At 38.9% G+C, this 14,647-nt stretch overlaps 1 protein-coding gene across 3 annotated transcripts in view; it reads right to left on the bottom strand.

The window, feature by feature from the left end:
* elf1 (E74-like ETS transcription factor 1) overlaps positions 1 to 14,647 on the bottom strand; it is a 40,129-nt gene that overhangs the window by 13,981 nt on the left and 11,501 nt on the right. The window contains exon 1 of one of the 3 annotated variants that reach the window (XM_046031532.1): positions 14,106 to 14,285. The exons of the other annotated variants lie outside the window; for them this stretch is intronic. The gene's annotated coding sequence lies outside the window, so the exon portion shown is untranslated. Of the gene's footprint in view, positions 1 to 14,105; positions 14,286 to 14,647 lie in introns of those variants that run through there. 3 annotated transcript variants of the gene reach the window in all.

Below are 14,647 nucleotides of genomic sequence, written 5' to 3'. Positions count from 1 at the left end.
ACATTTTAGTATGAGCACTACAGCATCAAATGTGTAACTGCGGTGTCCTGTGTCCAAACACATTGCAAAGGCAAAAATGCTATTTAAATCATTTGTAATAAATACATAGTTTAAAGCAGCATTAATTGATTTCTGGCCACTTTGGAGCAGCAGAAGACGCAATATTGATGTATTATCACCTTGTGAAGTTATAGCAAAGGTATTCAACACGTACACACAGTTTACCTATTTTTCTAATATCCATTGGATATCATGTTTTTGACCACCTGATGAATGTATGTAATATTCTTCATATTCATTAGCTCTATTTTGGTCTCCACCAACCCTAGAGGGAGATATCTGGCTCTTTGGCTGCTAAATGCTCCACTATGTTTACCAATGCCAGGAATTAATGTTTCTTTTCTGTCTCATATAATAAACTGAATTCATGTGAGCTTTTCTTTTTTTTACTTTTAACAAAAGCAAAAAGTTGGTTGTCATCTCCCTTGGGTCTGCACACTTGTGATAGGCAGGTGATTTGTCAATTGTCAAATTCTTAACTATGAAAATAATCATCAGTAGCAGCCCCAGTGATTTACCCTAATATCCCAAAAGCTGATAGTATGGCTCCATCATGGCCCTTGTCTGTGACCATGGTGATGTGATTCTGTCTATCAATCTGCTCTCCTCCACTGTCTGTTATATATGGCAGCCTGGTGAACAGCAGACTGAGGAGGAGTATAAAGCAAACACTGGCCTACTCCACCCCTTCAGGATGGGGACTGCCAGTCGCAATAACAACCAATTAGAGTAAGGATTCATGAACAAATGGAGCATTCCCAGAAGGCTCTACTTCCACTGCTTTAGTCTCTTCAGCTGAGCTCATTGTTGACCATGAAAGGAGGTAATTTAAGCCAATTGAATGACTATGCAATGACTCACCCTGCATGTGGTGAGTGCAAACATTGGAGAGATGCGAGAAAAGGACCAGGGCAAACTTTACTTAACAGCCATTTTCAGCTCAGGTTACAAATATGCAGATTTCATCAGGTGACATGACATGTTCAGCAGTGCACTGGGGTGGTTGGAGATACGGCGGCAGTCACAGGACTGCTGATGCTGGTGTTGGTGTCAGAGAGCGGGTGGTATTCCTGGTATGTGAAATCTTTTTCCCACACAGGTATAGGTAACAGGTAAAAACTGAACTGGACATAAATCAAGAGTTCTCTCTGCACTCACTAAACACCTGCAAAGGTTTCTAAACTGACAGAAACAGTGATTTTGCCCTTCATCCTACTCTGCTGAGTGACACATTTCAGTACTCACAGAAAAAAAAATCTTAACCATAAATGAGCCCTACAAAGGTTTAGATTTCCCAATTCAGCTGTGTAGAGAAACACTGATGTGCAAGATGGAAGAAAATGCGTGGGTTTACCACTACCATGTTATTGAATGGCTGTCAGCACAGACATGCTGTTATTGCAGGATCCTCTGGGTTCCTGTAAAGGAAATGACTCAGTGATGTGAGGCTCGAGCTCATTCCTGGAGCCCTGTGATAGCCCATAAGAGCATCAGAGGATCTTGGTCATCATTTCTGGGCAGCAATTCCCTTTTGGGCATGTTTTACTACAGATGTCATTAAACTACGCAGCAGTATGTAACAATGGTACTTTTAGCGCCAAGAAAAATAGCTCAAATACAAATGTTTTGGCAAAGTAAAAACATGGCTCAGTTCAGTGAAAGAAAAAGTAAAGTAAGCAATGACAATGTATGTGTATTAATCTTCATCTTTCCTATATTTGAAGATACTAAAAAAGGTCTTGATTGAGTTATAGCAGCAGACATGCTCATAGTGCTACAAAAGTGTTTGCTAATTCAACAGAGTAAGAAGACAGTAATTAAGCAGTTGCATCAACGCCAGACAAAAAACACACAGAGGTGGTATTCACCACTGCTACAGCACTATGTCAGCACTTTAACAACTGTTTTGTATACAGTATTTTCTGTGCATTCTATATTTTACTCACCACCCAGCATTGCACAATACAGCATGTCTCACCATGCTTCAAACTCTACTCCACTTTATAGAGATGAATAAAGGAGTGCATTCACTGCAATCCTAAGGCCACACCATGCGTGTGGCGATAAAATGGCAGAAATGGGCACAGAGGCAGGCATAGACAGTGGCTAATGGCATGCAGCTGCAGAAAACAAAGCATCAGAAACGCATACCCTGCACTGGGCACTGTGTCCGAGCCAGCACTCACTGCGTCTGTCTGAAAGTAGGAGACATTTAGCTCAGCCGTGCCAAATGAAGACTAAAAGAAAAAAGTCACCTCGAGCATGGGCTTTCAGAAGGAGAATGGAATTTAATCTCATCTCCTCTGAGACTTGTACTTTTCCATTCAGGCTCAAGGTTCTAGGAGAAAGACCCATGCTTTCCTGTGACAAGAGTTGTTTGTGCCAACTAACACACTAGGCTATTAGTTATACCATTTGACATTTGACACAAGATAAGACATTAGCTTTAGTGGGATAATATGATCTGGAGAACAGGGACAAAAGCTCAGTAATGTCCCCAGTGACAAACATTCAGAAACATCTCTAGAGACCAGATTCCACTTTTGTGGTCAGTTTGTATTCAGATTTGTAAGAGGCACTTTTCCTGATGAGAACCAAATGGCCATTCGTTCTCTGTCTATATCAACCATTTACATAATAACCTGTATCACAGCGCAGCGAATTGGACTTTCTTGTTTAGGGGCATACGAGATAAATGATGCCAGCCAGATATAGCAGTGACATATTTTAAAACTGGGCAGAAAAAACACCCACAAACTGACCTGTGAATCTTGCACTCACAGGAACAGCATCACTGAGCAGTGGGTTTCTGCTACTTCCTGTCTGTTAAACCACACTGAGAAGAAAATTTCTTCCTCTGTGTAAGAGCGGAAAGTTCTCAACTCCCCCTCCTTCCTTCTCAAACAACATGCTATTACTCTCGTAGATATGAGTCTTGTGACAAAGGTAGCATTTCTTCCATGAATAATATCATTACTAGAATTATCTACACAAGTGACGCAAAAGAAAAAATCATTGACTTTCAATGAAAAATGTATTTTAGTTTATAATAATAATAATAATAATAATCCTTATTTGTAGAGCACTTTTCAAAAACAAGTTACAAAGTGCTTTAACAAGTGTAAAGAATAATACAAAAAAACAAAAACAAGATAAGAGCATGAAAAATTAATATAAAATTAGTAATTAGTAGTTTAGTTTAGTAAACCCACAGGAAAACACGTTTTGCAAGCACAAGTCAAAGTCTCTAGTAGTTTAAGCACAGATAACTGTTTTTTTGGACCCACAAATACAATACTGTGTATTAGAATAGCAGGTTGAAAGTGTTTATTCAAATATGATCTACAAATTAGACACCATTAGATATTTTCTCACCTTCTGACATTTTTAGCCTGCTACACTCAGGTTGTTTAATGACAATGATGGTGAATTAAAGGGATCACAAAGGGCTCACAAAGCCACACCTGCTATTTGCAGACATTTCTTCCCCACAATGGTGACACGAGGAGAGCAAACACAGACAAGCATTACTAACCCCCCACCCCTTCACACACACATGCACACACACATGCATGCATGCAAGCATCCCTTACTTGTGGCCCCATGAGTCGGTTTTACTGAAATTCTCAGAACAAACTACATGGTTCCTGTCACACAGTTTTCACTTATAGGTCAGAACACTAGACAAGTATATCAGTATACTTACATGCCATGTGTGCAACTAGAGCACCCTGCAAACTTTTTTTATGAGCCACTGAGAATAAATGCCCTAAAGCACATACAGCCATTCATTAACATTGTAGAAAAATTCTATCTGTTGAATTTACTTTTTCTGCTAGTTAATATGAACAAACGATAGGCCTGGAAATTAAACCACACAAATCCAAATCACAATGTTTTTTTCAAAACTGTCATTTATTTCCATCTTGTCTATCTAACTGCTGTCTTACCAGGTTTTGCCAAAGAGAAGCCCGTTTTAACTTAAACTTAACACAGCAGCGCATTTGTCAAAACTACCCCCAGCGGCCTGTTTCTATTATGTGGCAACAGGCCACATGCCACAGAAGTTGTGAAAACAGGACAGGAAATTGCAGCAAAGTTTTACAAAAGACATCTGCATCCCTCAAACATCACAGTTTGATGCGCTATGTGCTTCTGTAATGTCCACAAGGCTGTAAGATTTTATTAAAGCATCTGGACACTGTCAGTAAGATGTGAAGTAAGACTGGACTAGCAAGTCAAGTAAATTTTATTTATATAGCCCAATATCACAAACCACTATTTGCCTCAAGGGACTTTACAGTCTGTACAGCATACAATAATATGTATAAATGTTGGGGATCTTTTTAAAATTACCACTCAAGGCTACATCATTTAACAACAGCAGTGCTCAGCAGAGCTGATATAATCTACAACCAGTGATGTTATACAAAATGAGAGTCCTGCCGCTTAAATGTTTTCTACATTACTGTGAGTCTTTCCAAGGTCATAGCATTGACCTAACCACTAAAAATGGCAAGACGTTCTCTAGATATCCCGAAACAAGATGTGCAAATGCATAAAAATCACAACGTTATTTATTGAGTTTACAGGTTAGTCTGCTCTGAGGGCCTGTCCGAGCTGGTAAGTGTGGAGAACAGTACAAATGTTGATCGTCCATTGTTTCTTATAGATCTAATTTGTAAATTTGGTCCTTTTAGAAACTGGTTTTGAACGGACACATTTGGTCAAGCAGCAACAATATGTTGACACTGTTCAGGTGTGCAGGACATATTAACAATGTCTGGAAAGTAAGACACAATTTTAACCTGCTTTACTTTCCATAACCTGCCATGACCATGTCCACTACACTCTTTTATTGAATTATATAGCATTCGATGCATCTGGCTCAAGAAGACAGAAAAACCTTTGTCTATTTGTTCAATTCTGGCAATCTGAAATTACATCTGAAAATAATATGAACCTGCCAGGTAAAAATATTGCTCCCTAGAGCCTCTCTTGTGTCTTAGCTCGATCATGTAATTTCTTCTATTTCAAAATCACAATGATTCCAAGTAACAAAAAAAACAAACAAACACAAAAGGCAAGGATGAAAACGTGCAAGCCTGTGCATGTGTGTCAGTTGCCTTGCATTGCCCTGCTGATTCCTTTCTTGCAGACATATTTGAAATACTTCATCCGGACTGCTGTTGTTTTGGCTGCTGTGTGGGATCAATTTGATGCATGACTAGAGTGTAAAAGCTAAATTCTCTCCTTTTTATATAGTAAGCAAGCCTCCCACAGATATTACACATGTACAGGAAGCTAGTGCATAGAATCACCTCTCTGTAAAAGGTAAAAGACAAAATAAAATAATTTTACATACAACATTTATATAAATTCTCGTAAAACAAAGCTAAATTCAAACCCTACTGTGTGCACTACTGTGCTGCATACTGTACCTGCTTCTGAAATAGCTTATTTACACGCCCATCTCTGATGTGTTTACATTCATACCGACGTTAACATGTCACAGCACAGGTATACTGGCAGCAGCAAGAGAGAATATCATACCCAGAAAAATAACAGCACATCCTATAAACCAAGCGCCAATAAAAACAAGGTGATTGATGAAAATCCTGATTCTTTCTATAGCATACCAATAAACAAATTTACCATTGATAGCCGCCATCTGATTATGTAACAGCTAATTTTTTTCAAAGGGAGAAATTCCATTCAGAGCTTATACACTGTATGAACTTTGCCAACATATTTTCCACACAAGCATTGCAGCATACTAAAAATTACATGTTCAGATGGAGCACTGAAATCTCAGGGCTCCAAGTCTCAGTCAAGGCTATGAACAGGGGACCCAGCTGTTACAAAGGAGGCTGCATACCAAACAGGTCTGGACACAAGCAGACTGATGTGTCCACCCATAGTCAGGCATGCAGCAATATGTAACACGCCTAGAGAGGGAATAAAAACAGATATGAGATAACCAAATTTTTTCTCTGTCTTGTCATACACTTTGGGGTCAAGCTTTTCATAGTTCAACAGTATTGGGATTACGCTTTTTATCTTTTTGAAATGAGAAAATCTATACCACTCTCACACCTGTAGCCTACAGCAAATATGCAGGAGAGTTAGCATAGCTTAGCATAAAGATAAAATAACCCCCATAAAACTGCAACTTGTCAGTTTTACACTTTGTTTTTGTAGGAAGTAAATAAGCAAGATAAAACATATTATTTAGTGAGCTTTAGAGGTGCTGAAAGGTGGATAGTTCTCATTAGATAGAGCAAAGTTAAAATGTTATGCTATGCTGTATGTAGCTTTATATGTAGCATACAGACAAAAGAGCAGTATTAATCTTCTCAGCTAACTCTTGGCAAGAAAAGAAATAAGCATATTTCCCAAAATGGCAGACAATACATTTCTATTCACTAAAACATTCAGTGTAAAAAACAAGCTGGAGAATTGAGGGTTTTCTTTATGGGAGTATTGCAGGATCTCTGTTTAAAAAGCGCTACAAAAACAGCTTATCTGATTTCACACAACTGGATACTAGGTCAGTGTGGTATTAGGTATCATGGACCAGTGTTTCCATCTAATCTTGAAGCCAGTAAAAGTCTCAGGAGAGAAGTGCCGAGTCATTGCATTTCATGATGTCATGTGCATACTTCAAAATAGGACAAAACGGTTAAGCTATGTGACTGAACTAACAAGCTTAAACTACAACTCATGTAGTCATGACGAATGTTTGGATTGCATGCTTTAGGTATTACAACATTACTTGCACTTCAGTCACTTTATCTCGTCATCCTGACATGTTTTTTTGGAACTATGTCTGACGTGCACTACACGACTAAAAACAAAAAAGTTAGGATTACTGTACTAATGCCAACAATTTTAATTTATTTCAGCTGCTGCAAACATCAATCAAAGGTTGATTTCACCTTTGGAGATGTGAAACAGAAGAACAGACTGCCCAGCACGGTCAATATTTGAGAAGGCTTTATGAAAAACACTCATTTATGATTGCCAGGCAGTGAGGAAGGTGCAGCATGGGTGCAGGACAATAAACTACCTTGCTAAAGAGACAGACGTGCTTAATCTGGTTATATAACAATATATTTACATGGCGTTATTGTTTAACTATATCAAGGATCTGTAATAATTATATGTGGGAAGTAGAAGAAGATAAGTATATGAGTTTAATAAAAATGTTTCTAAACCTATTACTTTTTCAGGGTGATATATACATCAGTGACATGGTAACCTTTGCTTCAATAGTACTTTGAATAAAGAGGCCTGACAATCAGTCTCCCGAGGGCCTGGGGGATATGTTGTTCTGACAAGAATCACAATGCAAAAACGCAAAGGTAAACAAGGAGCGGCTGTTGCTTAGGAACAAGCAGAGGGAGAGAGCTTGTAAATTAGGCTCTGTGGTACAAGAAAGAGATAGAAGGTGGGCCTTATTCAGCTCAGCAAAGGCCCATGTGTGTTTACAAGGACATAAGTTGAAGACCAGGCACGACAAGTATCAACAGACGACTGAATGGATATTCAAACTGCGTCTCCCTGTGTAGTAAACTGCTGTTACAGGATAAGTCAAATAAATAAATTTTTAAAACACATTGTGACTCACTGAGACACAGGAAGATTATGTTACGAAAGTCTTTAAAGACTAGTTTAGCATTTTGGGAAATACCTTATTCGCTTTCATGCCGAGAATTAAATGAGGAGATCGATACCACGTACGCGTCTGTACAGCAGACATGAAACTGGAGAAAGCAAACACTTAGCTTAGCATAATGACTGGATAGAGGGGAAACTGGTAGCCTGGCTCTGTCCAGAGGTAAAAAAAATCTGCTTACAAGCACTTCTAAATCTCACTAATTTACACGTTACATTTTGTTTGTTTAATGTGTACCAAGCCAAGAAATAGTATGGCAAATGACTCCCTGTAAAACCACAATGTTTATTTGCTACACCTTTTGGTTTCTGTATGGATTAAACAGGTAGCATTAGCTAGTCTCTCCCATATGCTAAACTCAGCTAAGCTAACTGGCTGCTGCCTATAGCTTCATATATAAACGGACAGATGAGAAAGGAAGAGTATTTGATTTACTGATTTCTGTCAGAATGTGAAGATAATTTCAACAAATATAAAAACAATGCTTCTGAAATAAATTGCTTACCCCAGCCCCAAGTGAGAGTAAAGTGTAATGTTTGTTTTGATTAGAGTGAGCAGCACTCTGGGCAGCCATTAAGCTAAAATGTAAGGACTTACAATACAATCCTTGATGGACAAATTTATAAAGAAATGAAATGTCACCATAGAGTTAATGTCCCCAAAATCTGTCATCTCTGCATGTAGCTATTTGTGCACTGACCTTAAGGCTATGAATGACAGCTAGAATTTAAATCTAAAGCTAGAAGTACGGGTTAATGTTAAAAGGGTTTAGATTTGAATTTTGTGGCGTTCATCTGTCAAACCTGTGGTTCAGCCCGTTGTTATTCACACATTCTGTCCACCACACCAGCAGCATGACAAATTTTCTCTAAAGAGGCCTGATCGTGCTCGTAAATGTGGCTCTTTGAGGCTCAATTTAACCTAAATGAAATGCCTGAGAGTCTACCACAGTTCTTTCATTTCTGGTCACTATGCACTTCGCGAACACACAGGGAGGTGTTGGAGAATGTGATGAAAAAAAAAGTGACATTTAAATAATATGAAAGCAAAACATCAAGGAAAGGACGGAAGGTTTCAAGACAAAAATAAATAAATGAAAAAATAAATTAACTTAAACTCTGACCAACAGATTATTTGAGTGCTGAAGTCATTATGGCCATGGCCAGTTTTCCATTTGACAGCCTGCTGCTGAGGCCTCCAGACACAGACACCACTGCAGCTGGGTGTCTGAGACCAAAGCCTCTGAAAAGCAAGTGGGAAATCAATTTCCCTCTGTGTCTAGGTCAGAATGCCTCTTTGTACCAACTGATACTGCAATAAAACCAACATGATGTTTAAATTAGCATGAGTGAGTGTAAGGGAGGTGGCAACAGACGTCAGATAAAATTAATTTCACTTAGGATGTCAGTTTTATGTTCACGTGCATCTTATAGTTGGGGAGCCTATTTTTTTAGCCATGTTGCCTCATGCAGGGTGGAACCCATGTAATTGGAAAGAAAAACGTGGCAATGTGAGTGTGTTTTCCAGGCCACTGCATTATAGTGCATATATAGTATGTAGTGCTAGCAATTTAACTGTCAGTTAGCTGTATCATATTCCCATATTTACAAATGACCATGCTTCAAACAAAGACAAAGCCAACAGAAAGCTGTAATGGAAACTTTTATGAGGTTCGGCATGCTACTTTTATCTATTACAAATAAACTTCACACCTCAAACCTTCCTCCACCCACAAAAGCTCTACGACGGATAAGAACCTTTTATCAAGATACATGCACTATCACGATTTCCACGGTACAGTAGTTCACTACAGAAAGTTCTAAACTTTAAAGTCAGTTACAAGAACTGCATGCTACTAAAAGGCAAGGCATATCCAACAATCTCAACAGTATTAGCCTCTGTAGTTGACTGTACAGTACTCCCTAATTCATGATCAGCATATTTATTTTTCCCGTTTTAAGCATTCTACCAACAAGTAGAGTGAACTTTTTATTCAGAAATCTACTTTTTTTGGTAAATCCAGCATGATCAATTATGGAAGAAGTACTTACTTGAGTAAAAGTATAATAACCACAGTAAAAATAAAAAGTAGAAATACTTCATAACAAGTAAAAGTCCTGCATTCAACATTTTACTTATTAGTACTTAGTAGGCCCTTCCCAGTGTTGTTGCATTATATATTATAATATCAGCGTATTATTACTGATGCATTAACGTGTAAGCAGTATTTTAATGTTAGAGATGGTCAACATGGAGTACATTTGAACAATTTAACACACTGTTTGATAGTTGAATCTGTAATAATGCAACATATTTTATAATGCATTATTGTTTTTGTATGTAAACTCTTAATCTGCAAAGAAACTACAACATTCCCTCTTAAATGTGTTGAAGAAGCCGACAGTAGCATAAAAATCATGTATGTAATAATTGTACTTAAATACAGTAGTTGAGTTAATGTACTTTGTTACTTTCCACCACTGAGCCTGATACACTGCATTGTGATAGACTCTCCGGTTAAGTGGCCATATTGCTTTTGCTAGCACAAAATCTGTGCCCTGACCGGCATGGTACGTTGCATAACTAGGAGTGTTGTCCAAAGGTGTGACCTGATATTCCACATATCATCTCTCTCTCTCTCTCTCTGTGTCTTTTTCTCTCTCTCTCTCTCTCTCTCTCTCACACACACACACACACACATACACACACAAACACTCCCTTTCTTTCTCGCTTTCTATGTCTGAAAACATGACGCTCTTGTCTTTCACCCATTCCCGCCAGGTGGGTGATGGGAGTCTCATATACTTGCCCATTTCTGGAGCATTCTGAGACTGAGCAAAGTGGGTAGCAAGTAGAGCGTGGGAGCTCCCCTGTTTCACAGTTTCTGGGGGATTCAAGGCAATGTTAACGTGAAAATTAGAAAAAGATTTGCAAATGAGTCTATTGAAAAATGTAAAACTGTATGCATGCATTCAAAGTCTCGTCACCTCACCACTAAGGCAAAAATAAAAATCTCTGAAAGACCCAAGCCAACCATTGAATGTTTTGGAACTTAAAAGAGTTTTATAATCTCTGAAAAGTCCAGCATTACACCACACCCTTTTCAGTTCTCTGGAAATAAGTCTGAAGAGAAAGATGCAATAAGAAAAAAAACATCACCACTGCTTCTCTGACAAAGATAACTTTTTCCAGGGTTGAAATGACATATGTCGGGATAGAGACAGACTCTGGGCTCTGCTCTGGGCTCTGTGTTTTTTTAAATGTGATGATCACAGCTCAGGTTTGACATGTACTTCAGAACATCAGGCTGCCAGTCCCAGCATGCTCTGAGTATGAGATAGTTGCAACATAGGGACACAGTTGCTCAATCAGTTTAACTTTATTCATTAAGGGAGAGTTTCCTGAGTGTACCTGCAGCACATTAACACAGAGACACACGTGGCTTTGACCTACTGAGCATAGCTATGTCTTGAGAGCATCTGGAGATACAGTGCTTGCCTTGACAGTAGCTGTTAGGGCAGAGTAGAGTGTTACACATTAACTTTCCCCACCCAGTTTTTCCCAGCTGGTCACAGTAGTTCAAACTTCCCGTCACAAGCCTACTTCTTCAACCTTAAGGCCGCCATCCACTCCAGAAAAAGAGAGTGCTATGGAAATTATAATGGCAATGAAGAAATAGAGAAACTGACATGGAAACATGATGCAAATCCATGCTTGAGCAACATAGAACAGCCAAGCAAATCATCAAAACAAGACAGGAGCTCTGACTCTGCTTTCTCATATTAACATTTTCCAGGTAGGTTTATTAAAAGATAATAACCAGGTAAGTGAGTAAACAAGACATAACTAGTTTCACTGGCTTCCCACATCCCCCTCAATAAATGGGGCAGCCAATCAGCTATCTCTTTAGAGAGAAAGAAATTATTCTTGTCATGGCGAACATAATGTGACAATTTAAAATATTGAATTCAAGATGACAATGCAAATCTGGTCTCCTTTTAGTTAGAACCTCTAAAATAATTTTGGTTGGTTTCCACATTAAGACCAAACAAGGTGAGCTAAAGTTTGTCTATGCCACTAACTTTCAATCATTATTTAGCCTATGAAAATGCACTCTATTTGTATTATTGCTGCAAAACAATATGATATTTATACAGAGAAAGAAGTACCTTTGATCCTTTCTGTGATAAAGAACAAGTTGTACCTGGCCACATGAAACAGAAGTTTGTTCTGTGTTTGTTCTATTCAGGGCATAGAAAAACTGTTTGTATCTGACCATACAAAGTTGGGTCAGTGTTTATTTTAAACCAAGCATGTATCTGTAACTTGAAACTGAATAAACCCTCCATTTTTACATATCTCGGAATGCAGGGACTGTAGTAATAAACTCCACCCCTCCTCCTCCTCCTCCTCCTCCCGTCACGCTCTTCTCTTGCACCACCTCCGTCATCTTGCCCAAGCCTAATGATCTAATTACAGGCTAAGACTTGTTGACTTTGTATTCAAGGAAGAGCCAACCTGAAACTACTGTCCAGCGCCCACCTCCCTTTCTTTTTCAGAATGAGACACACACAAAGCTTCACTAAACAGCACCTCCAGCATGAGTTCATCCACGAGGGCCTCATTTACAATCCAAATCAGGGTGGGCACAGAGTATGATGAAAAAGTCAGGGCAAATGCAAACTCGTGTCTGCTCAACACAACAGAGCTATTCACTTACTGGGTCATGTGCTGATTCTAGAGCAAGTGTTAAATACAAATACGAGAAAATAATTAATTTGCTCCTCCACTGAAAGGCCAATTGATCCAAACCTAAAAATAGTTCAGTAACTGAGCCTTTTCAGATATTTATTTGGTATCTCTGAGTGATCTATTCTCAGTTGCCCATCTTAGGCCTCAACTGAAAGTTGCGTCAGACATTACATCAACAAAATCAATTTTGAATGCCAAACTGGTGAAACAATCCCAATGCTTAGGTATTTTTAACATAACATAGAAAAGTCAGACCAAAATTGGATGAAAATGCTTGGTCTCCACTGGTTCAGAGCTTTTCCTATGGCATTTGAAGAAAGCTTCAGTAAGAAGTGGGTTGAAATCTGATGTTGCTCAAACTGTACTCGTGTTTATTCAGCGATATAGTATGTGCACAATGTCTTGTGTGGTCCACAAAGTGCAGTAGATTTCTGGGGAAACAGGAAGTGCGCTTTTATCTCTGCTGCACTGAGCAACATTTAGAAACCAATTCTCAGCAACAGAATAATTTTACTGGTTGATGGGAAAAAAAGACTTTAGGGAAGGTCAACTAAAATGGGCAGAAAAGAGGAAGCAACACACTGCGAGTTCAAACTGCCCTTTGAATTGAAAGGAAGGCCTTCTGTGTCTGTACATTACAAGATGAGCAACACTATGTTCTGATGAACTGAAGATTTTGATGCATGAAGCACTCCATGACTGACTCCAAGCACAAGACTGTAGAGAGTAACAGCAACAAAACCACAGACGTTTTACTACTAATAATATTTATTTAATGCAGCATTTAACATTTCTAATAAATATATTGAATTTGGAAAGCAATCGGGGATCAAAACCAACACAATGTGTAATTACTGATTACCACACCATGAAAAATACATGTGGGCTTGGTCCAGGAGCTTGCAAAACACTGTTCCCGCCCTTGCTTCAACACGCCATATAAGGCAACAATTCATAAAAGAAAAGCAACAATCGGACATATCAGCAGAAGATCGTTCATACTGGTTATTTTTCTTCACAAAATCTCAAACCTATTACTTGATCTCACACGTTGTCAAGCCATAGAAAGTCTCAACCGAGTTTGAGGAAGCTGGGTTGATTATGTGCAACCCAATTTAAAAGCCTAATATATCAAATTCTTGTAATCATAGTACTGTGAATACTGTTTTGCTGTTTCCTTGAACAAAATTTGATGCAGAAGTAGGCTTGATGGAGAAAAAATATGTACCTAAATAGTTGAATAATTGATCTTGCATGACTTGTTAAAGCTCCCTTACTTCAGTTATATTCATAACAGAAGTTATCTCATTGCAGTTTTCATATAGAGCAGGTCTAGATTGTCCTCTTTGTAATATTAAGAAACTTTAACATGTCAAGTGTGCTAATAAAAATGTAACGATAAAGCCAAAGGTGTACATTATGGCGACCTAACTACATAGCTGCCTGTCCACTAACTTAAGTACAGCTCCCATATACACGCTGTACAGTAATATTGATTAAAACTTCTTAAACATAAAATTCTCGGGAACCAATTTCAAGCCATTTTTTTTCTACCAACAACAACCATCAAATAGGTAAAGTGTGAAAAGGAGGTGGAGAACTATTCATCACTAACCTCAAAGGCACAGGATTCGGGTGACAAGGTCCATAATAGCAACTGAACGAGTGTCGATCTCAGTAACCAATAAAAATCTAAAGAAAAATATACAACAAAAGTGGAAACTAGGAATAATCCAAGGTGCATTCAGAGGGGGACAAAGCTGTCTGAAGGCGTGGACCACTGGCCAACCCCACACCTCGTTCTCACAGCGTCAAGACAAAACTGGAGAAGAGAAGAAAAAAAAGACAATGGCAATGGCTGCTGTTTGAAGCAGAAAAAGGAGAAGTGTAGTGGAGCAACTTGTCCTCTCCCTATGAGTCACGCAGCGCTGTCGCCATTGGTAGGGGAGCCCTGAGGCAGAGTGCTTTCACCTGGCCAATCAGCGACGAGTATCAGCCCAAAATGCAAATCCTTTCAGGTGAGTTCTATGTATGGCAGGAATTGGACAGGGCTGCAGGTGGGGGGGGAGGGGAGAGCCGAGAGGTCGGACCAGAGGGCCACACCTCAAAACAGCATGAAAGACGATAGACAGGTTTCTCCTGCAGAGGCGGAGAGTG

This window comes from Micropterus dolomieu, linkage group LG19, assembly GCF_021292245.1.
Source record: "Micropterus dolomieu isolate WLL.071019.BEF.003 ecotype Adirondacks linkage group LG19, ASM2129224v1, whole genome shotgun sequence".
NCBI classification, from domain to species: domain Eukaryota; kingdom Metazoa; phylum Chordata; class Actinopteri; order Centrarchiformes; family Centrarchidae; genus Micropterus; species Micropterus dolomieu.
The sequence above is the reverse complement of the archived record's forward strand: the minus strand, read 5'-3'. Positions and strand labels throughout refer to the sequence as shown.